Source organism: Peromyscus eremicus, chromosome 8b (genome assembly GCF_949786415.1).
Source record: "Peromyscus eremicus chromosome 8b, PerEre_H2_v1, whole genome shotgun sequence".
Classification (NCBI taxonomy): domain Eukaryota; kingdom Metazoa; phylum Chordata; class Mammalia; order Rodentia; family Cricetidae; genus Peromyscus; species Peromyscus eremicus.
The window spans coordinates 12,781,949-12,808,937 of record NC_081424.1 but is presented as its reverse complement, the minus strand read 5'-3'; the positions used below and the strand labels follow the sequence as shown (position 1 = coordinate 12,808,937).

The 26,989-nt window shown below is 44.0% G+C and overlaps 1 pseudogene; it reads right to left on the bottom strand.

Moving 5' to 3' along the window:
* Positions 1–8,444: 8,444 nt before the first annotated feature.
* On the bottom strand, positions 8,445–25,230 carry LOC131918769 (sodium-dependent glucose transporter 1C-like; annotated as a pseudogene).
* Between the last annotated feature and the right edge of the window lie 1,759 nt (positions 25,231–26,989).

The window sequence follows — 26,989 nt, the reverse complement described above, 5'->3', positions numbered from 1 at the left end:
ATAAGACTTTAGAAATTCTACATCTGTAGATGTACCATGGGACCAAAGACTTATCACTAGTGCTGGGGACAAGAGGACACTGCAGTCACCATTTTCCTGGGTCTATTCTCCTCCTGGAGCTTATGGGTTCTAGAGGGGCAGGAACAGATGGCCCTTTGCCCACTTCAACATCACTAAGCACTTCTCATATCACAGTCCAGAGAAAAGCACTTTGCACTCCGAGATAAGAAATCAATCTATTGGTTGTGTGTTTAAAACAATAAAACCTTGATCACTTCTCATAAACCTGGACCTTACCAAGGGCAGTTCTGTGGGGTTTTCTGTAGCTGTATTTGCTCCTATGAGGACCTGTGATCTTCAGAACATGACGACCATGGATGTTACTGTCATTCCCCTTCAAATACAGTACTGCACATTAGAAACTTTCAGTTTTGTTTTGTTTTTCCATCAAGTACTTTTATTTTTCAGTTAAGCCTTCTTAAGCTCCCATAGCAGGTAAACTGTCCTTTCTGGAATGCCTCTGCCCCGAGTCACTTCAAGAAAGTAAGTGTCTTGGCTGAAGAGGTGGCTCAGTGTGTAGTGTGTTTTCTGGGCAAGCCTGGGTACCTAAGTTCAATCATGTAAAAGTGGATGGAAAGAACTGACTGTACATAGTTGACCTTTGACCTCCATATGCATGCAATGTCATGTGTATACACACACATACAGACACATACACACACACATACACACAAACACACATACACACAAACACACACACACACACACACACACACACACACACAAATAATAATAATTTAAAAATAAAGCAAGGTCAAAAGGCCCAAATGTTGTCTGGACTCAGAAGAGGACATGCTCCTCCCAGAATTAGCATTTTCTGTAAGTGATAAGGGACAGGGCTGAAAACTGAAACTCCTGGTAGATAAAGAGAAACACTTTAATTCATGTTAAAAGACTAGCCAGAAGTGTGCCTAAGCTACGCTGAGCATTCGAAGTTAATAATAAGTCTTCTGTATCATGATTTGGGAGCTGGTTGGTGGCCTAAAAGAAAAGCTCTGGTACAGTGCCCTCTTCTGGCCTCCAAGGGTACCTGCACACACATGGACTACACACACACTAAGTAAATACATTTTAAAAATAGAACTTACTAACTTTGAATAATAGACTTTTTCAAAAAGAAATTTGCAATTAGCTGTTTTTTAAAATTCCATTTGAAAAGAAGAACCTTGTTCCCAGGGTCTGCTGGTGTCATTCGGATACCCGTTGACAGTAGTCGCTGAGCACAGTCTACCCTGGAATAGACTAAAAGTGAAATTTCCCACTGAGTGATAAGTGTTCCTGCTTTCAGAGTAGTGTGTGTAGGAGTGTGAGAGAGCCAGCTCTCTAGGAGGGAGCAGTGGATCAGACCTAAAGCCAACCCATTCACTCCATTCACAGATTGACCAGAAACTCCAGAGGGTAGTCTCAATAGAACAATGGCATGAAGATGGGTAGTCAGGGGCACACCAGGCAGATCTCTGTGAGTTCAAGGCCAGCCTGGTCTACAGAGCCAGTTCCAGGACAGCCAAGGCTATACAGAGAAACTTTGTCTTAAAAGACCAAAATGAATAAATAGAACAATGGCATTTACTCCTTGTGTGCCAGGTTACACAATCTCCTTTCAACATCTAGACAGAAGTTCACAGAGGATGGGAGCCTAGGGAGAGGAGGAGGGAACAGTTCTAAAGAAGGGCAGAGATGCTGTGAGAGGCAGAGTCTAGCCCAGTCCTTGATTCTCTAGCACACAGCTCTCCATCCAAGGCATCCCAAGGAGAGAACAGTGTATATGATGCAGCACTGTTCACTTAGCAGAAGATTGGGATCAAACCCTGCAGTAGTCAGTACTTGATAAATACATGAGAGATTGCTTGACATGGAAAGGATTGATTGGGGTTCACAGTTGCAGAGGTTTCAGTTGATGCTCAACTATCTCTGTTGTTTGGGGGCCTATGGTAAGAAGGATCTGTGGTTGTTTGTCTTGGCTCTTTCAGGGTGCCCACCATCCAGCTCATAAATAAATCACACACAGAGGCTTATTCTTAATTATGAATGTCTGGCCTTAGCTTGGCTTATTTCTCACCAGCCTTCCTTAACTTAAATTAGCCCGTCTACCTTTTGCCTCTGGGTTTTTCCCTTTCTCTTACTTCTGTAAATCTTACTCTTACTCCATGGCTTGCTGTGTAGCTGGGCGGCTGACCTCTGTGTCCTCCTCCTTCTCTGGCTCCTAGATCTTTCCTCTCCCAGATTTCCCCTTGTATATATTCTCTCTGCCTGTCAGCCCTACCTATCCTTTCTCCTGCCTTGCCATTGACTGTTCAGTTCTTTATTAGACCATCAGGTATTTTTGCACACAGAATAGGAGGGACATTTTAACAGAAAGACGAACAAAATTTTTCTCGGGGGTAGACACTCCCAGGTGGAGGGAGGATTCTGCCTGGAGGCACACTAAGCCATAGCCATGGTGGGAGGCGACTGGAGACCCACAGGGCAGTATCAGTGGCAGCAGTAGTGGGAGGGAGGGAGTGAACAGAGACAGAAGCAGCAGGTCAGAGAAAGGGGAGTAGCTGCTGAGTGAAAACATGTGATGCTGGCAGGCAGAAGCAGGGAAGGGGATATTTTGGGGAGAAATAGATGCAGAGATGCAGACAGACAGCAAGAGGGGGAGGGACAAATGCAACGCTCTCGAACCTGGATGAAGGAGCTAATTTGGATAAATTTCTTAGTGATAGGGGATCAGATTTGACTCAGAAGCACCCATTTACCATGTCTGGGGCCAGAGGCTGCAAAAATTCTGTCCTATTTCATAAGCCAGTGGCTGGGAAACAGTATGTGGAATTGTCTCTGAGTAGAATTGTAAGTAAACTGCAAAAACTCTGGGTTTGGTGTCCCAGGTTTCAGCACCAAAATGTTAACAAATTGATGGCTGAAACTGCAAGGAGACAGTTCAGCCCTAGAAGGCGAGGTATCCCGGACACCTCGAGCTACTTAGGACAAGAGCCCTGTCCTGAAGGTGTCCCAGACACCTGGAGCTGTTTAGCACAGCTCTGATGGCTGGGACTGCAAAGGAACAGCCCAACCTTGGAAAGGAAATTTTTCTGACTTCTCGGGAGAGTCAGGCCTGGAACTGCTTCAGCAAGGAAGGGTATCCTGACTTTTCGGGAAAGTCAGGATATACCTGGTGTGATGGGGGATGTTCTCCTCGCAGGACACAACAATCCTGCTCCTCTCCTGGAGAGCCACAATCTCCGGCTCAGTGTTACCAGCTCTCTCTTGCTCAGTCCACTATGGGACATCCCAGTAAGTTTCTTCTGTTCAGCTCCTCCTTGCTCAGTCCACTATGGGACGTCCCAGCAAGGTTCTTCTGTTCAGCTCCTCCTTGCTCAGTCCACTATGGGACGTCCCAGCAAGGTTCTTCTGTTCACCAGTCAATGAAGGTCTTCACCCAATACTCTTTTGAGAAAGAGGTTTATTTGGGAAGGAGGAGTCCAGGAGAGCAGCTGCTTCTACCAGGGTGGAGAGAACAGCTCACAACTGACCAGGCAGGGCGGTTTATATATGATGTCTAGGGGGCGGAGTCAACTGTGATTGGTTAGTTTATTTTCTGCCCAGGGATTGGCCAGTTTTGTGAGCAAGGGGCAGAGATGGCCCTGATTTCAGGGCCAAACTGTGTTTCTTTCACTGGTCTTTCTTGGCTTTTTGACACTACCTCTAAGGCCAGGGCACATTTCTTTCATTGACTCTGATTCTAGGGGCCAAGAGTGTTACTTTGGCACTAGTTTCAGAGTCAGGGCATGTTTCCTTGGTTCTGGATTTGGGAATAAAGTGTTCACTTCTCTGGCTCAGGTCCCAAACACAGGCTGTGTTTCTTTCCCTGGTCCTGGGCCCTAGGGCCAGGATTCTGCTGCCCTGCTCTGTGATTGGTTGATTTCACAAGTCAGTTGGACAGGGGCAGAGATGGCTCTGATCTGAGCTAAACTGTGTTTCTCTCACTGGCCTTATCTGAGCCATCCTTCCCTAATTCTGGGCTCCAGGGTCAGGGTGGGTTTCTCTGGCCAGCCCCTTTTCCCTACAAGAATATCTTCCAGACAGGAAAATTCCAAGGAGCAGGGTCCGTCCCTGCTCTGGAGCGTGCCGGAGCTACCTAGCGCTGAAGCAATGACCTCAGCAGGTGCCCTGGAAGCCTCTGGGGATCAGAGACATGGAAGGGATCCTGGATCCCTTGTGGGCATGGTTTGGAAGTGGGTGGCTTACTGGGCTTAAGATGGTCTGGTGTAGCAGAGGCGGGGGTGAGGGGAGAGTGAGTGGCTTTCCACGGCCACACCACACCATGTGGTGATGGGAGGAAGACTCAATTCACCTCGGCCAATGCACCAGCTAAAAAGTTTAAATCCCTCAGTAGTGAGTAATGCTGCTGATGTAATAAGTCAAACCAGGCCAAATTAATAAGTCCAGGTTTAATCTGAGCAAAGCATTCCTGGGTGGTCCCAGGGGAAGAGGAGAAACCATGAGGAAAAGCCAGAAGGAGAAGTCTGTGGGCCAGACCTTAAGAACCCTCCTGGGGTGGAGCTGCTGCTTGTTGGGCTTTCTCAGGGGCGGGGTCTGGAGAGGGGCGGGGTCTGGAGAGGGCAGCTCTGGGGAAGATTCCCACCAACCATAAAACTTGGGAAGAAGTAAACAAAATCACTTAGTTCTACCATTTATAAAGGATAGCACACATAAGGTTTTGCCACATTTAATATGAGTAGCCTTTCTCCTCTCTGACTCGTGGCCATTCCACCTTCTCATTGTTATTTTGGTTCCCTGGGTACTTTAAACCCAGGCAGGCGGGTTTAAAGTATGTATGGTGGGCATGTTCCAACCCTTAGACAGACTGCCTAGCTGTAAATGAAAGTTGTCCAATGTTTGCAGTGTTTATAATGTAATTATACTCAAAACTAGTGAAAATCAAATCTAGAAACAGCAAGTCCCAGACCTACCTTACTGAGGTAGTTAAGGGCTCAAAAAGACCCATCTACAGCACTCATATTTAAGGCAGGAGAGCAGGTATCTAGAGATCAATGAATATGACTATATGCAAATTCACCCTCCCACTCAGGTAGTAAAACAAAGTGTCACTAATACCATCTGAACACAACTAGACACATTCATTCTATTGTCGAGATATTGGAACACACTGTCAACAAATTCTATCTGAACACAGACAAAATTCACATATTAAAAAGTATTCAATGTTGTGGTACATTCCTGTAACTCCCAGGAACTCAGAAGAAGCAGGATTGCTTGAGTCCCAGAGTTTGAGACAAGGCTAAGATGACATGTAAGACCCATCTTGAAATAAACAAATAAATAAATAGCTTTTCCCCTAGAATTTTCTTTAAAAGTACTACTACAATGTCCACAACTGAAGTGGTTACTGTTTTTTCACTAATATAAAACACTGAATGTAAACCATGTTATCTTTAATCTGTATATGAAACCTGCTGTCAAATATAATTTGTCATGATATTAAATGATCATTGACGATGAAACATATTCTGTTTCAGGTATGCATAAAGGGCCAAGGAAAGAGATACCTTCAGATCAGTGAAACACAGCAGTAAAAACACACTTGTCAGAAAGCCAGAGGGCACATAAACATAAGCATATCAAATTGGCATATATTCACAATCAGTAGTGCCTGCTCAGAGTCTTTCCATCATTCTGTCTTACTTCTCATTTGAAACAAACTGTTGGCTCCTCCAGCAGACATCCTGGACAAACTCAGCTGGAAAAGCATCTCATTTGCATTTCTAGAATCACAACTCGGGGATGAGTCAAATGAGGCCACAGTAAGTGCCCCAGCATAGACCCAGAAGGCAGTCAAGACTTACAGACAGTCCTCTCCAAACCCATTGCACACTGTCTTTATAGGCATAGGAAAATGAGCCATTAGCATTCTATAATCCAGCTGACCAGTAAAGTCAAGCAAAATGAAAACATCTGTCTACATCCAAATACAATCTTTCATGAAACTACTCTCCACAATTTCCCTGGTGAATATGGATGGCCTGATCATTTATTTGCTCAGCAGAACCATTCTCTTCCTTAGTGGTGGTGTTCCACTTGAACACTACCCAACTTTTCAAACATGCATGAATTCTTTGTACACTCTGAAGTTAGAGACCATAAAATACTGCCTAATGACTGTTGTTGGTTGTTTTTGCTCTTGTGGCTCTTTGGCTCTTTGGGGGAGCCCACCACCCAGCTCCCAAATAAATCACACATGGAGGCTTACTCTTAATTATAAATGCCCAGCCTTAGCTTACTTCTTGCCAGCTTTTCTTAAATTATCCTGTCTACCTTGTGCCTCTGGGACTTTGCCTTTTCTTACTTCTGTATATCTTACTTTCACTCTTATTCAGTGGCTGGCTGTGTGGCTGTGTGGCTGGCCCCTAGCATCCTCCTCTCCTTGTTCTCTTGCTCCTTCTTCTTCTCTCCCAGATTTCTCCTTCTATCGATTCTCTCTGCCTGCCAGTCCTGCCTATCCTTTCTCCTGCCTTGCTATTGGCCATTCAGCTCTTTATTAGACCATCAGGTGTTTTAGACAGGCACAGAACACAGCTTCACAGAGTTAAACAAATGCAACATAAAAGAATGCAACACATCTTTGCATCATTAAACGTTCCACAGCATAAACAAATGTAACACATCTTAAAATCATATTCTACAAGAAATGGCTCAGGTCAAAACAAGCCTTGTAACAAGAGATTGATGGTACAAGACCATGAGGTATTTGTGTAACACTCTGGGAATTACAGACTATTTCAAAATATCTCAGCATTCCCTATACATTGACCTTGAAATCTAAATCTCCAGAGACCACTGAAACATTGCTGATGATCATCTCTGATTGGCCTATTTACATGTTTAGATTTGAGGAAACCCCAGCCTGAATGGTAGAACGCTTGCCCGGCCCATGCAGCATCCTAAGTTTGACCCCGCACTGTGCTCCTCCACCAAGAAATAGGGAAGTTAATAAGAACTCTTTTTTCCCTGGTTTTTGCCAAGATGCTTGCTGTAGCTCGAATGTGAAATGCCACCCCACCCCCCAAACAGGCTTATATGTTTCAACACTTGGTGCCTTCCTGGGGATGCTGTTTCAGAGGGTTGAGGAACCTTTAGGAAGTGGGGCTCCTCTGGAGGAAATGGGACTTCTCTGGAGGGAGTGGGGTTCCTCTGGAAGAAGTGGGGCTCCTCTGGAGGAAATGGGACTTCTCTGGAGGAAGTGGGGCTCCTCTGGAGGAAATGGGACTCCTCTGGAAGAAATGGGGCTCCTCTGTAGGAAATGGGACTTCTCTGGAAGAAATGGAACTCCTCTGGAGGAAGTGGGGCTCCTCTGGAGGAAGTGGGACTTCTCTGGAGGAAGTGGGACTCCTCTGGAGGAAGTGGGACTCCTCTGGAAAAAGTAGGGCTCCTCTGGAGGAAGTGGGGCTCCTCTGGAGGAAGTGGGACTTCTCTGGAGGAAATGGGACTCCTCTGGAGGAAATGGGACTCCTCTGAAGGAAGTGGGGCTCCTCTGGATGAAGTGGGGCTCCTCTGGAGGAAATGGGACTCCTCTGGAGGAAGTGGGGCTCCTCTGGAGGAAGTGGGACTCCTCTGGAGGAAGTGGGACTCCTCTGGAGGAAGTGGGGCTCCTCTGAAGGAAGTGGGGCTCCTCTGGAGGAAGTGGGACTTCTCTGGAGGAAATGGGACTCCTCTGGAGGAAGTGGGGCTCCTCTGGAGGAAATGGGACTCCTCTGGAGGAAGTGGGGCTCCTCTGGAGGAAGTGGGACTCCTCTGGAGGAAGTGGGACTCCTCTGGAGGAAATGGGAATCCTCTGGAGGAAGTGGGGCTCCTCTGAAGGAAGTGGGGCTCCTCTGGAGGAAGTGGGACTTCTCTGGAGGAAATGGGACTCCTCTGGAGGAAGTGGGGCTCCTCTGGAGGAAATGGGACTCCTCTGGAGGAAGTGGGGCTCCTCTGGAGGAAATGGGACTTCTCTGGAGAAAGTGGGGCTCCTCTGGAGGAAATGGGACTTCTCTGGAGAAAGTGGGGCTCCTCTGGAGGAAATGGGACTTCTCTGGAGAAAGTGGACTCCTTTGGAGGAAGTGAGGTTTCTCTGGAAGAAGTGGGATTTCTGTGGATGAAATGAGGTTTCTCTGGAGGAAGTCCATCACTAGAGACAGAGTTTGAGATTTTATACCTGGACACATTTTTGGTCCCCTCTCTGTTTTCTCTTCTTCCCTAATGTGAAGGAAAAGGTTCCTAGCTCCACATTCCTGATACATGGGTCCTCTTGTAGCCATGCCCACCCCTCCATGATAGACAGCACCCTCAAACTGTGACCCAAATAAGTCCTTCCGTGGTTTCTCGTCAAGTATTGGTCACAGTCACAAGTAAAGAACCGAACGTGACATTCCAAACTGTTTGTCCAAATCAATGCACTTAGGAGGAATTGGTGAGGACACCATCAACGTTTCTAGACAACTACAGATTGCCTCATTGCATTGTTGAACAACTTCAAAATCCATTTCATTCAGTTTGTCTCCATCTTTCCATTCTTCCTTTTCTTTATGGTACGGACTTAGAGGGCAAAGTGTTCTGGCCCCCTGAGATGTTTTCTTTTTATTCATATTACAGAGGTAAGGTGGCTAATTTATACATCACAGGAAATAAAACAGCAGTGGATATGGCTGAAGCTAAACAGATGTACAGAACTACTGGCAGTTCTGGGTAGTGTCCTTGAAAAATTCCGATTACTGCAGGAATAGCCATTTCTCCCAGGGTACCGCCAATTACAAAGAATGCTGTGGATTTTCCAGTTAAGGTGGTGTACTGCTCAATCCAAGAAACTCCACTGGGAAATGTGACTGCCAATGAGGCTCCGTACACAGAAGTTGCGATCCAGAGACAAAGAGGGCTTTTGTGAAAAAACACCAGAAATAAAGATGATACAAAGCTACCAATGTTGCTCAACACAATCATGGTTCCAGGCTGTAGAAGTGTTGCAAAAAAGATGGCCAGGCCCCTGCAGGCTGCAAAGGTCCCCCAGAAGACGGAGTTCAAGCCGGCTGCTTCAGTTTCTTCCATGCCAACATGAGTGGTGGCAAAGGAGAATATGTAAGAGCCGTAGGTCACCTCGGCTCCAACGTAGAAGAAGAAGAAGAGGAAGAGGAGACAGAGCAGGGTCCTGTGATATTTAGCTCTTCGAGCTTCCTGAGCAGATGCTGTGGATGTTTTCTGCCTCGGGCGTTTCTTACAAAACAGACCAAACAGAAAGACAGAGACTACTAAGACATAGGTGCCGATGGAAGCATATGCCCACAGCAGGTTCATGTCCTCAGGCGCTGCAAACAGAGAGTCTGAGGTGGCTTCAGAGGATCGGTTCAGCATCAGAGAGACCAAGTCTGTCTCTGTGTGGTTCTGGGTGGATGCTGTCGTACCCCAGGCCAGTTTAGCTAGCAGGGGAGCCAGGAAGGCACCCAAGGCGAAACTGAAGTGCAAGGCCTGCATGTGTGGAGCTCCTTTGTCCCCCCACAGATCCAAGATGAAGACGTTCCCACCTGCCAAGGAAACATGGGGAAAATCATCTGCTGGACATGGTAACTTAGTGAAATTACGGAAGATCGTGGATCGGGGTGGAGTGACAGATCAGCAGTTCAGAGTACTTATTGTTCTTTCAGAGAACCAGAATTGAGTTTCCGGCATCCACATCTGGTGGTTTACAAGCCCTATAACCCCAGTTCCCAGTGGGATCAGCAACCTCTCCCTCCTTGGACACGTGCACTCATGTGTACGTGCCCACATATAGACATAAATGCATACACATAATTAAAAATAGTAAAAATAAAAATCTAAAGAACCTTATAAAAACGAAGTTTCATTTCTTCTGGGATAATCCTTTTGTACACTATGAAGGTGCGTCTCTGCCTAAGGCACCTTCTGATTGGTTTAATAAAGAACTGAATGGCCAATAGCTAGGCAGGAGAGATCAGGTGGAAGAGAATAGGTGGGACTTCCAGGGAGAGAGAGGAACTCTGGGAGGAAGAAAGGCAGGTTTAGTCAGCAAGACGTGGAGCAAGTCCGACACACAGAATGGAGGAATGGTAACAAGCCATGTGGCAGAGCATAGGTTAATATAAATACAAATAAGAGCTAGCTGGGAACAAGCCTAAGCTAAGGCCAAGCTTTCATAACTAATAAGAAGTCTCTGTATCATTATTTGGGAACTGGCAGTCCAAAGAATGACTGGCTATACTCAGTGCCACGAGAAAGCAGATGAATATGCATTGCACAGTGTGAGCATGACAGATGTTCTAAGTAATCAAATGCCAGATGTGAGTTGATTATGTGGTTAAAGATCTCTAATGCACCACCAAGAGCTATGTATTGTAATGTCTTATAGACATGGCCTAAAGGCTGGTGATCACCACCTTCTAGAGCCAGATACATTTGCAAAGGTTTTTACAAAATAGTATAAATGCCTCACTGGGGGTATAATATTTATCCATGTACTTGTTACTATGTACGTGATAAATATATGCAATAAATACATTGCATAAATTATAATATATTTAATAAATACATTTCAAACTTTAATAAATATATTGCACCTTTTTAGCTTTATGTACTTGGAGCTGGCAGCAACCAAAGATTATTTATTTATGAGCAAAGCACCTGTCAGGACCTGGATGCTCCTGTCACAGGACACATGAGTATCTTCTAGGTGATAGTGTAATTTTGTCCTCTTTCCCCTAAGTCAACACTCAGAGTCACTGACCTGTATCCAGAGCGCCAAATGAAACACCAAATACAGACATCATGGCAATCAGTAACGTTGCTGTCTTGCAGAAAGGAATAAGATAAAGACCAATTGTGGTGGCCAACATTGACATCCCTAAAAGAAGGGTGAGAATGTCAGCTATAGAAGCAGCATTCACACAGAGTCAAGCCAATGTCGTAAAAACAGAAATGAAAGTAAAGTCATATGAAAACTGGATAACTTGAGAATTTCTGCAAATGGGTTATGTCTTATAAATATTATATTTATGGATTAAAAGTAATCAAAATAATTACTCGGTGTGACCATGTACATCTTTAATCCCAGCATTTGGGGGGCAGAGGCAGAGAAATCTCTGTGAGTTTGAGGCCAGCCTGGGCTATGTAATAAGTTCTAGGACAGCCAGGGCTACATAGAGAAACCCTGCCTCAAATCTCAATCTCCCTCTCCTCTCTCTCTCTCTCTCTCTCTCTCTCTCTCTCTCTCTCTCTCTCTCTCTCTGTATATATACTATAAACTGTGAGCTGAGGACCATTGTAATACTACAAATAAATTGTAAACAGGTGTGGCAGGTGTGGAGAGCCTATTCTGACCTCTGCAGCCCTGGAAACCTGCCCTACCTTCAAATATGCAGAGCTGTGTGGCCAAGCAGTGTGTGACCTGAGAGTGGAACCTCAGGACCACCAACACACAAACTGAAGAGTTTCCAGAGGGCTCAGTACATATTCCCTCCACCAGCCGAGGTAGAGACAGGATCCATGGAAGCCCAGTTGCCAGGGAGGTACCCACACACTACCCATTTCTGTTGTCGAGTCTGAATTAAGGCTGCATTTTTCATACTTAGAGCCAAGTTGCGAACAAAAGTTGATGTTTACTTACCTAAAAGTAAGAAATGATTCATACAGTCGAAAAGCGCCCCGCCAACCACAGAGCCACACAAGTAGCCGAGGGCGCGGCCCACAAAGACTTCTGAAAGGCTGCTGATGTTCCGGTTCACATTCCTTGCCAGGTCTGGAAATGTGGGTCCCAAGATGGCAACAGTCATTCCCTGAAATTAATAAAGATGAAAGATCTACTTGCAAACAAGGTAATATGTATTTCATTTTTGTCTACTACAAAAAAAGTGAGGAGTGGTGTGGTGATATTTTAATTGTGCTGAAATGTGATTTTATTTGTATGTTAATAAATAAAGTTTGCCTGGAGATCGGAAGTCATTTGTAAGCCAGGAACAGCAGTCAGGTGGTGGTAACCCACACCCTTAATCTGATCACATGGCAGGCAGAATCTCTGTGTGTTCAAGGACACAGCCAAACGTGGTAACACGAACCTTTAATCCCATAGAGACAACCATAGAGACCTGGAGGTCTGTATAGACAGGCAGTGACTAGGAAGTCATGTGGTTGGGTTTAGAGCCAATGAGAAGGCAGAACAGAAAGGCAATAAAAAGACAAGTCAGACAGGAAGAAACCCTCTTTTAGGGGAAGGATGGCAATGAGTGGTAAGTTAAAGGTGGTCTTGGCTCTTCGCTAGTGCTCTACCTCTTTTAACTCTGTATTTGGCTCTGTGTTTCTTATTTAATAAGACTGTTTAGAGATTCATCTACAGAGTGGATTATAAAGCAGAAATTTATTTTAAGGCCCATTCACAGTAGGAAAAACTTTACAATGATGATGCTACTAATATTATAGAGCCATAGATCCTGATTGATTTTCTTCATTTCAAAACTTTTTTCTCTCCAAAACTATTGGATTATTTTTAAAAATATTAAAGGTTTGTTTACTTTTATTTATGTTTGTGGGTGTTTTACATGCGTGTGCAGCACAGGTGTGCAGTGCTCAAGGAGGCTAGAAGAGGACATCAGACCCCTTGGAACTAGAGTTATGGATGCTGTGAGCTGCCATGTGGATGATGAGAGTTGAACCTAGGTCCTCTGGAGGAATAGCTAGTGTTCTTAACTGCTGAGCTATCTCTCCAGCCAAAAATGACTTAATTTTTAAAGCTTTTCCCCATTTAAATAAAAGTTGATAAGAAGCTGGACGTAAGTACCTTTGATCCCAGCATTTGGGAGACAGAGGTAGGCAGACCTTTGATTCAAGGCCAGCCTGATCTACACAGTGAGTTCTGAGACAGCCAGGGCTATACAGACAAACCATGTCTTGAAAATCAACACAAGATACGCTCACCCTGCACCTATTGGGAACAGGTAAGGCCCCAACCTCTGGACTGGAAAGCCCAGTTCTCTAGCCCCTAGGCCCCGTGGACACTTTTTGTGTCCCCCCACCCTGCCCCCAGCCAATGCAGCCCCAGAGACGAGCAGTAGCCTCTTTCCACTCCCACTCCCTCACAAACCATCTCCTGTAGCACCAGCGACTACTGGAGACATACACCCACTCCTGGATTGATTGGGAAGAAGAGCACCCACAGGAGCCAGAGGCTCCACCTGCACCGATGGAAAGAACAGCGACCTGGAGCTCCACCTGTTCAGATTAAAGAAAAAAGGGTAGATGGCAGTTTAAGAACACATTAAACAACATAAAGAGAAATACAGTACCACCAGAACCTAGTGATACAACAGGAAGACCTGAACATCTCAGAGCAGATGATCCAGAAGAAAATGACCTTCAAAACAACCTTATGAAGATGATAGAGGCCCTAAAAGAAGAAATGAAAAATTCCCTTAAAGATTTGGAGGAAAAGGCAAACAAAAAATTGGAGGAAATCAAGAAATCTCTTAAAGAAAGTCAAGAAACCCAAGAAAAAAACAATCAAACCGATGAAGGAAACAGTTCAAGACTTGAAAATTGAAATAGAGGCAATAAAGAAAACACAAACTGAGGGAATTCAGGAAAAGGAAAGTCTGAGTAAATGAACAGAAACTACAGAGGCAAGCATAACCAACAGAATACAAGAAATGAAAGAGAGAATCTCAGGCATTGAGGATACAATAAAGAAAATAGATTCATTGGTCAAAGAAAATGTTAAATCCAGCAATTTTTAACACAAAATATCCAGGAAATCTGGGACACCATGAAAAGATCAAACATAAGAAAAATAGGGACAGAAGAAGGAGGAGAATTCCAGCTCAAAGGCGCAGAAAATATATTCAACAAAATTAGAGAAGAAAACTTTCCCAACCTAAAGAAGGAAATGCCTATGAAGATGCATACAGAACACCAAATAGACTGGACCATAAAAAAAGTCCCCTTGCCACATAATAGTCAAAACACTAAACATAAGTAATAAAGAAAGAATATTAAAAGCAGCAAAGTAAAAAGGTTGAGTAACATATAAAGGCAGACCTATCAGAATTACACTGAACTTCTCAATGGAAACTCTGAAAGCCAGAAGGTCCTGGACAGACATTCTGCAGATACTAAGAAACCACAGATGCCCCCTCAGACTACTATACCCATCAAAGATTTTAATCACCGTAGATGGAGAAAACAAGATATTCCATGACAAAACCAGGCTTAAACATTACATATCTACAAATCCAGCCCTGAAGAAAGTACTAGAAGGAAAACTCCAATCCAAGGAAGTTAGCTGCAACCACCAAAACACAGGCAATAGATAACCTGACACCAGCAAATCCCAAAGAAGGGAAACACACACACACACACACACACACACACACACACACACACACACGACCACCAAAAAAATGACAGGAATTAACAATCACTGGTCATTAATATCCCTTAATATCAATAGACTCAATTTGCCTATAAAAAGACAAAGACTAACAGAATGGACAAAAACCAGGATCCATCCTTCTACTGTGTACAAGAAACACACCTCAACCTCAAAGACAGACATTACCTCAGAGAAAAGGATTGGGAAAAAACTTTCCAAACAAATGGACCTAAGAAACAAGCTGATATCCTAATATCTAACAAAATAGATTTCAAATTAAAATCAATCAAAAAAGATGGAGAAGGACATTTCATATTCATCACAGGAAAAATCCATCAAGATGAAGCCTCAGTTCTGAACATTTATGCCCCAAATACAAGGGCACCGACATTCGTAAATGAAACATTACTAAAGCTCAAATCGCACATCAAACCCCATACACTGATAGTGGGAGACTTCAACACCCCTCTCTCACCATTGGACAGGTCTGCCAGACAGAAACTTAACAGAGAAATAAGGAAACTAACAGATGTTATGACTCAAATGGACCTAACAGACATCTATAGAACATTTTACCCAAACACAAAAGAATATACATACTTTTCAGCACCCCATGGAACCTTTTCCAAAACTGACCACATACTTAGTAACAAAACAAATCTCAACAGAAACAAAGAAACAAAAAATTGGAATAACCCTCTGTGTCTTATTGGATCACCATGGCTTAAAGTTAGAATTCAACAACAACACAAAATGTAGAAAGCCTACAAACTCATTGAAACCAAATAATGCTCAACTGAATCACCACTGATGGGGACAAAGGAAGAAAGAAAGAAAGAAATTAAAGACTTTTTAGAATTCAATGAAAATGAATGCACAACATACCCAACCTTATGGGACACTATGAAAGCAGTGCTAAAAGGAAAGTTCATAGCAGTAAGTGCCTGCATAAAGAAGTTGGAGAAATTTCACACTAGCAACCCAACAGCACACCTAAAAGCTCTAGAACTAAAAGAAGCAAACTCACCTAGGAGGAGTAGAAGACAAGAAATAATCAAACTGAGGGCTAAAATCAATAAAATAGAAACAAAGAGAATAATACAAAGAATCAATGAAACAAAGAGTTGGTTCTTTGAGAAAATCAACAAGATAGACAACCCCTTATCTAAACTAACCAAAAAATAGAGAGACAATATCCAAATTAACAAAATCAGAGCTGGGCAGTGGTGGCATACACCTTTAATCCCAGCACTTGGGAGGTATAGCCAGGTAGATCTCTGTGAATTCAAGGCCAGGCTGGTCTACAGAGTGAGACCCAGGACAGGCACCAAAACTGCACAGAGAAACCCTGTCTCCAAACAAACAAACAAACAAACAAACAAAACAAAACAAAATCAGAAATGAAAAGGGGGACATAACAGACACTGAGGAAACCCAGAGAATCATTAGATCATACTTCAAAAACCTGTTCTCCACAAAATTGGAAAATGTAAAAGAAATGGACAATTTTTGGATAGGTACCACACACCAAAATTAAATCAAGATCAGATAAACAATTTAAATAGAGCTATAACCCCTAAGGAAATAGAAGCAGTCATCAAGTCTCCCAACCAAAAAAAGCCCAGGGCCAGATGGTTTTACCACAGAATTCTACCAGAATTTCAATGAACAGCTAATACCAATACTCCTGAAATTGTTTTGAATAATAGAAACAGAAGGAACATTGCAAAAACTCTTTTTACGAGGCTACAGTTACTCTGATACCCAAATCACATAAAGACACAAGTAGAAAAGAGAATTACAGACCAATCTCCCTCATCAACATTGATGCAAAAATTCTCAATAAAGTACTAGCAAACTGAATCCAAGAACACATCAAAAAAAAAAATCATCCACCATGATCAAGTAGGCTTCATCCCAGGGATGCAAGGATGGTTCAACATACAAAAATATCTGTCAATATAGCCCACCATATAAACAAACTGAAAGAAAAAAAATATGATCATCTCATTAGATGCTAAAAAAGCCTTTGACAAAATCCACCACCCCTTCATGATAAAGGTCTTGGAGAGATCAGGGATACAAAGAACATTCCTAAACATAATAAAGGCAATTTACAGCAAACCCACAGCCAACAACAAACTAAATGGCGAGAAACTCAAAGCGAGTCCACTAAAATCAGGAACAAGACAAGGCTGTCCACTCTCCCCATACCTATGCAATATAATACTCGAAGTTCTAGCTAGAGCAATAAGACAACAAAAGGAGATCAAGGGGATACAAATTGGAAAGGAAGAAGTCAAAATTTCACTATTTGCTAATGATATGATAGTATAAATGACCCCAAAAATGACTCCAAAAGTTCTACCAAGGAACTCCTACAGCTGATAAACACTTTTAGTAATGTGGCAGGATACAAGATCAACTCAAAAAAAAAATCAGTAGCCTTCCTTGGTACAAATGATAAATGGGCTGAGAAAGAAATTAGAGAAAAATCACCCTTTACAATAGCCACTGATAACATAAAATACCTTGGGGTAACTCTAACCAAACAAGTGAAAGACCTGTATGACAAAAACTTTAAGTCTTTGAAGAAAGAAATTGAAGAAGATATCAGAAAATGGACTTTGGACTAGGAAAGCAGTTGGATGTTGTGAGCAAGGCCTGGAAGACACTAGTGCTGAGAGAAATGTGAACTACAGAGGCAGAGCTCTAGAGGTGTCCGGGGGAACAATCTTAGCAATGGCTAAAGACCATTCTCGTGATGTTTTGGCAAAGGATGTGGTTGCTTTTGGTCCTTGTCCTAAGAACCTGCCTGAGGCTAAATTAAAAAGTAGTAGGTTAATTTTACTGGCAGAGGAGATTTCAAGAGAGCTGTACTATTGACTTGGTCGCTTGGTTATTAGCAATGATTTTTTTTATGCAGATCTACAATTAAAAAGAGCAAGAAGGAGAAAAGAAATACAAAACATACAATTTGGAGAGAAAAAGAGCACCAGGAAATTTAATGTTGGAGCCAAGGCTTGAGCTGAAAGAGATAAGAAGAGGCCTGATGTGAAATGGAATAAAGAAAGTGGTACTCTCAGGGCAAGACCCCACCTAGCTAAACTCCCAATTTATAAAAAAGAAAGCTTATGCAAATGCAATTCAAAGAGGGGCCAGGTTCCATCACACAGGCAGAAGAACTTGGCTGCTTCCGCCACATGATTCTGGATTTAGAGTCATGAAGGATACAGGAGTAAAGAGGCCATGGAATCCTTCCCCGACATTAAGTAATGCTTTAAGTAAAGTTGCTAAGCCAGGGATGTGGTAGGGGGTTCCCTTCATGGAGGCCCAGAGAGGCCATTGCATGAACCTGTGAAAGTGAAGCCTAGATTGTACTGGAGAACCCAGGGTTTTGGAGATGCCAGAGCTATGGGATATCTTCCAAGGAGAGCTGCAGACAGGGAGTGGAACCAGCCCAAGAGAGAGAAGTACTTGTTGGCATTGGACATAGAGCTACGGGACTTGGAGTTTGCCCTGCTGGATTTTGGTATTGCTTCGGTCCAGTATTTCCTCGCTATGCCCCAATCCTCCCTTTTGGAATGGTAATGTATATTCTATGCCATTGTAAGCTGCAAGTATGTGATGTGCTTTTTGATTTTACAGTTAAGAGTTTGCCTTGAGTCTCAGAAGAGACTTTGGACTTTCAAACCGTGTTGAGACTGTGAAAGACCATGAAGACCTTTGAAGTTGGAATAAATGCATTTCATATTATGATATGGACACAAGTCTATGGGGGTCAGGGAGTGAAATGTAGTACTTTGAATGAGAATGTCTCCTATAGACTCATGTTTAGCAACACTTGGTCTCCAGTGAGTGGAACTATTTGGAAAGGATTAGGAGGTGTGGCCTTTTTGAAGGAGGAGGAGGAGGTCTGTCACTGGGAGTGGGCTTAGAGATTTTATAAGCCCAAGCCATTTCTGCTCTCTCTCTCTCTCTCTCTCTCTCTCTCTCTCTCTCTCTCTTTCTCTCTCTCTCTCTGTGTTTTGTGGCTGTTGTCTCAACATGTAAGTTCTTAGCTACTGCTCCAGCGCCATGCTTGCCTGCCTGCTGCCATGCTCCTTTCCATGATGGTCAGAGACCCTTCGAAACTGTGAGCCCCACATACACTCTTTTATGAGTTGTCTTGGTCATGGTCATGGCACTAAAAGAGTCACCAAGACAGGAAGGAACACTGTAAAGTATGAAGATGTATTATTGAAAGAAAAATGCATTCCCTTTTGTCTTAAAGTTGGACTATTGCTCCAAACTAAGAACAATATGGCTAAAAAAAATGAGTAAATACATTACAGGCAGTATGTAGAAGAATAATTTGGGAAAAGGACTTCTGTGTGGGCAAGCTGGCTGAGAGTAGAAGAGAATTGTTTGGAAGGTTCCCTAGAAATTGAGCATTAATACTAAGGTTCACTGTAAAACTAGAATTTGGTCTTTTTGTTTTCCTGGAGTATTGGATGGTGCTCAATGGGAAGTGTGAAGGATCTTTTTGTTATTGTTGCATTCGAGATGGTTGGCCCAAGAAACAAAGAGTCACAGGAAATGGCCAACATAATTTCCTGTGTTTCATGGTGTATTCATGATATTTTTAATATCACTTACGGAAACTGAGTCCTCTCTAATAGACCTAAGATCGTTCCACATTTATGAGATTTTTAAAATTTAGTTAGAAGCATTCAATACCACTTTGATTAAATAAAAGACTAGCTGGGCGGTGGTGGCACACGCCTTTAATTCCAGCACTTGGGAGGCAGAGCCAGGCGGATCTCTCTGAGTTCGAGGCCAGCCTGAGCTACCAAGTGAGTTCCAGGAAAGGCGCAAAGCTACACACAGAGAAACCCTGTCTCGAAAAACCAATAAATAAATAAATAAATAAATAAATAAATAAATAAATAAATAAATAAATAAATAAATAAATAAAAGACTATTTTTCACTATGATCTGCAATTCTATCTTGATCAAAAGTGTTAAACTTTTGATATTTTATGACCTTCTTTAAATTAAATTACGATTTTTTTTTTTTAACCTTGAGTTAATTTAGGGTCTTTCAGAAAGTCTCTTGGACTCTCTCAAAAACATGATCTAGTAGCCAGGCAGTGGTGGTGCACACCTTTTATCTCAGCACTTGGGAGGCAAAGCCAGGTGGATCTCCATGAGTTTGAGGTCAGCCTGGACTACAGAATGAGTTCCAGGAAAAGGCGCTAAGGTACACAGAGAAACCCTGTCTCGAAAAACAAAACAAAACTAAACTAAACAAACAAAAAACCATGATCTATATTCCTAGAAATAGAGAAATAGCAAATTAATTGGGTATATTTGATAAATAACAAGGGACTCATGGTCAAATAAACAATGTTAAAATCTCTTTAAGTTACATTTGTATTAATGTGTTAATATTTCAGAAATTATTTGAGATTCATAGAAATGTAACAATCTTAATATAACAGTCATAATTCTGCTGTTATCTTTAAGTGCATACAAGAGCCTGGAACAATGGCCCACATGTATAGTCCTAAATAATCAGGAGGCTGAGGCAGGAGGTTCAGCCTGGCAGTTCTGGTTCAGGGACAGCTTGGATGACTGTCTGGAGCTACTGAGTCCTCATAGCTTCCAACAGCAAAGCTCTGCCCTCTAAGACTCCTCATGGAAGAGCTGAAATGACCCACATAACGATGAAACATCAATGGGGGGCCTCTCTATGAAAATTGCACAAAGGCCTCATGTTTGGTTTGTCAGATCCAATATTTTGGTAAGAGAATAAAAACCTTGGATAATTCTGTAGCAACTTCTTGAACATTTTTGTGTGGATTCACTCACTATTCGCCTTCAGCGATTATCTCCTAGGTGACAGAAGCTTCCTATACAGAAGGGCTAATGCTATCCATAGCTACAGTTACTAAAAAGGAGCTTTCCTTGTGGGGCATTCCTGCAAAGATCCCCAGCAGCAGCAATACTTGTCACACTGCACAAGTGTCACAAACACAGTGGCATCAAGCCTGGATTGGCCAGATTGTCCTCAATGGCTTTAATAATTGGTGGCAATTGGGTCCACTCCCACAGACTTATTAGCCCTTGTGATGTAGCCACTGCAAGACTGCACCCCTTGTGATTATCACCCAGGTATCCCCACTCCATTCACATGAAGTGTGACATGACTCAGTAGTTAGGCCAAAGTATATTCACCAGGGAAAAGAAGTCTGTGAACTTTCATGACCTGGATCCTGAACAACAGTCTTTTTAGAAATAACACAGTAAGTGCCTCCTTCTGACTTGGCTGGAAGAGACCGCACCAGTATTTACACACCAGAGACCACACCAGTATTTACACACCAAAACATCAGAGCCCTTAGTCCTGGACTGGCAGCTCTCAAGACTCTTGGAACTATACACCTGCTGGGGACCTTAGAGCAAATCTAACTAGGAATGTTTCTCCTGAGAAGCAGAGAACATCCTAGGTAGGGACAGCCTAACTCATGGATCAAGACAGATCTGCAAAACCTTTTTTCTTTCCCATCACTGGCTGTCTTGATGCTGTCTCTTTCCTTACAGGAAGATACACAGCACCATGGAGGCTATACCAAGGCTAATGCCATGCAACAAAACAAAAAGCAGCAGCTGTCAGGTTTATGGCTAATCAATGCCTCCAAATCAGGAAACACTACCACTAAGGCCAACGTTATTCCATGTTTCTATTTCACCACCTTGAATTCCCAGAGGGAGAAGAGAGAGCTCTCTTTGATATGCTGACGTCACTGCTCTGTGCCTCCTACACTTGTTAGGAATACAGCTCTGGCTTTCCATTTACTAATGTAGACACCAGCAAATACAGGGAACTGGTCTGAGTGACGTCTGCAAGAGGTTGATCTTGAGAACACAGTGCCAAGAATGATCTATGTGACCACTAAGTCCAGGAAGTTGTCTTTCCACTAAATGATCTTATGCACCATTAGTTCATGCTAAAGGATCACAAAAAAATGTTTTATATTGGACCATATTCAAGAGCTGTATAAACTTAGCAGTATGCAAATTTAACTGAGTTCTGCTCAAAAGCCCAGAGGTAGTGATGTTTTCCAGTCTCCAAGGCCCAAGATTGGTCTATGGAGAATTTCTCCACTCCATCAGCTTTTCTGGTCGATCAGAACTTGCTGTTTAACCTGGCTTTCTCCTGCCTTCTGAGCAGTTTTCCATACTTTCCACAATCATACCAAAGCGGCCAACACCCAAAATTAGTTCCAGCCATGCAGGGAACAACTGAGCTTCCTCTGAAGAACAGTCCTAACAGGACCCCTGGACTGGATCCACTCTGGCAACAGGTGGTGCTATAGTACAACACTTGAAGCTAAGATTTAAGATTTGGGAAATGTGTGTTGAGGTAGCTCAGATCTCCCTGTTCAGAAGGGTGGGAAGCACTCAGAAAGGTGGACGAGAACATTTATGTCCATCAGTTAGTGGAACAAAATTTAGCTTTGGCTCTTCTTGCCTGTGTTGTGGGCTTGTGTGTGGTGCTGAGTAAAATAGAATGCTGTACATAACTTCATCTTGATTTTCACTACTATACAAAGAGTAGTGAAGCTCAGTGTGGAGGTCCACACCAGCAATCCCAGCACTCAGAAGGCAGAAGTGGGTGGTTGTCTATGACTTTGAGACAAGCCTGGTCTACACAGCAATTCCGGATCAGCCAGGGCTGTATAGAAAAAAAAGTAATGAAAAAGGTGGGTGAGGAGCTGGGTATAGGTCAGCTGGGTGAGCATGTGTGCCAAATGGACAACACCCTGGGTTCAGTTTACAGCAATAATGATGATGATAATGATGATGATAGTTATCATTATTGATGATAAATGAATGAATGAATCAATGAACAAAATAGCTGGTAGTGCTGTTGCTGAATGAAGGCCTTAAGGAAACTTCTCAGAGAAAGGCATAACGTGTGTGGGAGCAGCTAAGTTAGTTTGCTGATGTGCACAATGGGGGTGGCAAGCCTGGCTGTCCTAAGACTTCCTTGTCATGGCAGTTCAGTGTGTCTCTAGGTTCCCACGTGTGTTACCAGGCTAACTACTGGAAGACTAAGTCTGCGGATTTCACAGCCTGCTGTGACCTTAAGTCACCATGACAACCCAAACAAAAATTCTGACCAATAGCAGGAAATAAAGTACTTTGAACTCTCTTTTAATGTAATGTTTGGGTTATTTGATTATGTTCAGTTTGGTTCCTAGAGACAGCCATAAGGACCGTGCTGAGCTTCACGGTATTGTTTTCTTCATAGCATCATGTAATCTCCCAGTGTGTCATATCCCCGCAAGAGAGAGAAACAGGGCCGGGCATGGTGGGGTATACCTATAATTCTAGTACCCAGGAGGCCGAGGCAGGAGAATGCAGAATTTGAAACCAGCCTGGGCTATATAACAAGACTCTACCCCCCCAACAATGGGGTGGGACGTAAATGTTCCTACTCAGCCGTCCTTTGTAGTTTAAACAGTAAACAAGAACAAAGAAAACAGAACCATGCAATGAATGAATGGAGATTCTCTTTAGAGCAATCAATTATGGTGGCGATAGAAAAGCTTTTCAGTGCTTAAGGTTTCAGTCAGTCTCTCAAAAGTGGAGGCTTTCAAAGAGGGGGAAAGAGCTCTCTCAGGGGAACCCGACCCCACAGCTCCCCCAGATCCCAATTACCAAGTAATAGGAATTTCCCACAGTTTACGCAGCATTTTGCCCTAGGAAACATTTAAAGTGCTACAGGACTGACTTCAATAGAATCGTGGGAAGAGGCAGACATGTTTCGGCTCCACCACCAAAACACCTGTATGACGCCGCTTTCCTCTTGGGCCTATTTCCTATTTGCAAAGCCAAGTGGATGGCCACCGAAGTGGAATGGCTAGAAAAGTCAATTTATTGTGTAGTAAGTTATACTCGGAGTGCAGTGGCTACAGACCCAGGCAATGCCAGGAAAGTTTGCTGCAGTTAGAAAGCGGCACAATCAATTTCGAACTGGACAGTAACCCTCAGTGATTAAATTAGCGCCCACGAGATAGCCCATGGGCCTAAAGTGCCAAAGTCACAGAAGGTGCAGGGAGCGAAGGTGACAGTCCCGCTGGGAAGGGCAGGTCGCCTGCAGGAGGCTCGCACCCACACTGGCAGGGACGCAGCCTCAGCTCTCACCAGCCCCAGGAAGGCGGCATACAGGACCGCGGTGGAGAACCAGCGCAGCGCGCTCCTGGCCCGGCTCCTCCGTCGGGAGGCCGCCGCCTTCTGCTCATTCTGTGCCGGGGTCTCGGCCTGGAGGAGCCGCTGCCCAGCAGCCGCGGCCCCGAACCCACGGAACTCCACTTCCAGCTCCAGCTTGGCCACTCCAGGCTACTGGTCTTGCCGCTGCCGCCAAGCTTTTCGGCAGATCCCTCTGGATGTCTGAGCTCGGGTCCTCCCAGTCCGGGAGGTTCCGCCCAGTGTCACCTTCCCCCAGGGACCTTTCAGAATCAGGCCAGGGAAACCTGGACTTCGTACATAACTGTGTTGCAAGAGGAAGACTTTCAAGCCTCATCTTGCACAATCCTGCGCGATCACGTGATGAAAAAGAGGCTCCAGCCAGCGAGGGCGGGGGCTCCAGTTAGATGCAAACGTGGTTGGTTCCCCGGGAGACCGCTGGTCGCTCTCCTGCCAGCCTGTCACCTGTCAGAACCGCAGACACAGACGACTGACGGGTGCCGCGTGGCGGAGAAAATAAGAAGTGCAGCTTCGGATGGGAAGGGGGTTAAAATGAGGCAGGCAGGCCTTTCATTCCAGCATTTGGGACTCAAGGCTAGAGAACGGCTAGTTGGAAGACAACATGGAGAACATAGCAAGACCCAGTCTCAAAAATAAAGAAAAAGGTGTGAATATTGGAGGTGTCTGCGCCTTTCCAAGCCCACAAGCACGTTTTCTGCTGAGGGGCTGTCTGAGCGACCCTGGGAGCTATCTAACACCCCCACCCCCTGCCCTGCCCTGAACTCTCCACCAGCTCCAGGGGAAGAAAAATGACTCAAAGCCCAGCATATACACAGTGAACCAAGTTAATGGTCAGTGTAGATCGCAACCAGCAGTTATCACAGAAGAGCAAGGTAGCCTTCCGTTCTCACACTGCGGCTAAGATGACAGAGACCAGTACAATCCAGTATGAAATGGAACGCACCTGATACATTGGCAAATGAGGAGCTCAGAAAAAGTAAGATTACCACCACCAAGTTCTGCTCAGGAACAAAGATTCCACGTCCCAAATGCTAGTGACAGAACAAGATCCGGAGAGGACTGTGTAGCAAGAGACACCACCACCGAGCCGCAGTCCAAGACATTTTACTTTCAAGACCAGCAAATCTTGACCTTAGTCAACTCATTTTAAAACCTCTAGCTCTAATATTAGCTCCTTGCTTACTGGGCCAAATGAAAGAGCTCTTAAATTTCTTAAATTTCTGGATTTAGAAATCCCTCAAAATTAACTAAACCTTGCAGTTGGCAGTCTGAAAAAAGTGGGTGAAAATGCTGTTCTCAAAATGGACAGCTGTTCAGAAATGAACTCACGTGAGAAGATGGAATAAATTATATCCCAAGACCTGTGCTGTCACAAATGTGGGAAAGGCTTCCTGTGCAAGTCACAGTTGTCATCTCACCAACAAACTCACACTGGTGAGAATCCTTAGGAGTGCTGGATGTGTGTGCAATTGTCCCGCCATACATACCGGCTGAAGGTACGTCATCACATTGAAATGGAAGGAATTGTTGCCGGTACTTGACTAGCAAAGTTTTCAGCAGCTGAAGGCTCATCTGTTTTATTCTGTGCACAAAGACCTGATTCCAGTAGACCCAGGGACTCATACCTCACACTGTTCTAACAGATACTGTGATCATATGAAAGGCTTTACCACAGTCAATTCCTTATCCATGTTTTTTTTTTATTAACTTACTTTTTATTTATGCTTTGTAGATGGATTTTTCTTTTAGGGCCACCAGCTCACAGAGAATGACACAGAGACTATTAATTGTGAAAGTTCTGCTGATAGTTTAGCCTCGTTTCTATTAATTTACTTTCTGCTTTGTGACTTGGTTACCATTACTCTGTACTGCCCATCCTGCTTGCTCTGTGTCTGGCTGGAGAATCTGCCCTTCTTGTATCATCCTCTGTCCCTGGAAATCCTGCCTAGCTATTGACCATTCATCTTTTATTACACCAATCACGGTGACATCTTCACACAGTGTAAAGGAATATCCACAAAAATTCTTTGTGTCTTTTACATCATGCATCTCAATTCTATTCATTTCCCTCCCCTTTTTATCCACCCTCTGCCCTTGCAATGCCCATCCAGCCCCCCAAATAAAATTTAAAGAAAAAAAATGAAATGAAAATTCTCTCCTCTCTCTCCTCTCTCTCCCCTCTCTCCCCTCTCTCCCCTCTCTCTCCTCTCTCTCCTCTCTCTCCTCTCTCTCCTCTCTTCCCTCTCTCCCCTCTCTCCTCTCTCTCCTCTCTCTCCTCTCTCTCTCTCTCTCTCTCTCTCTCTCTCTCTCTCTCTCTCCCCTCTCTCTCCTCTCTCTCCTCTCTCTCCTCTCTCTCCTCTCTCTCTCCTCTCTCTCCTCTCTCTCCTCTCTCTCCTCTCTCTCTCCTCTCTCTTAAAAAGAGAGAGGAGAAGGCTGGGAGGCAGAGGCTGGTGGATCTTTGTGAGTTCGAGGCCAGCCTGGTCTGCAGAGTGAGATCCAGGAAAGGCGCAAAGCTACACAGAGAAACGCTATCTGGACAGAAAAAAATCACACCTGCAAGGTCATTGCTGCTGTGTTCTCGCTGAGTCAGAAAGCAGCCACTTTAACTTTCTTCCCTGCTTAATAAAGAGTCTCTCTGAAGACAGTGTTTGAGTGCTGTTTATGCCTAATCCAGTTTGAGGAGCCCCCCTGTGTAGGGGGTTTTCTTCTGTATATATGAGAACAATATTTTCTCTGTGTGGGCGGTGTTCCCAGCAAATGGAGAAACTCCGATGAAGAAACATAGGCCAAGAACTGTGTCCAAGTGTGCTTTTCTGTCGCCGTGGTTAACACTATGACCAAAAGCAACTTGCGGGGTTTGGGGTTGGGGGTGTTATTTCTACACTTTACAGTTCATGGCTGAGGAAAGCCAAGGCAGGAGCCTGGAGCAGAAACTGAGGCAGAGACCATGGAATGCTGCTTCTGTCTACTGTCTTGATCTCTGTTGCTTGCACAACTTGCTCTCTTGCACACCCATAACCACGTAACAGGGTGACACTCCCTACAGTTGGTTGGGCCCTCCACCTCAATCATTATCAAGAAAACGCCTCCACAGACACGCCCATAAGCCAACCTGATGGAGGCAATTCCTCAGTCGAGGCCCCTTCTTCCAGATGACTCTAGTGTGTGTCAAGTTGACAAAAACTAACCGCACACTTCAGGGTAGAATCTCAAGCCCATACTGCCCAGGTCATCCAGGGAACCCAGAGGTTTTGCCCTTTACAA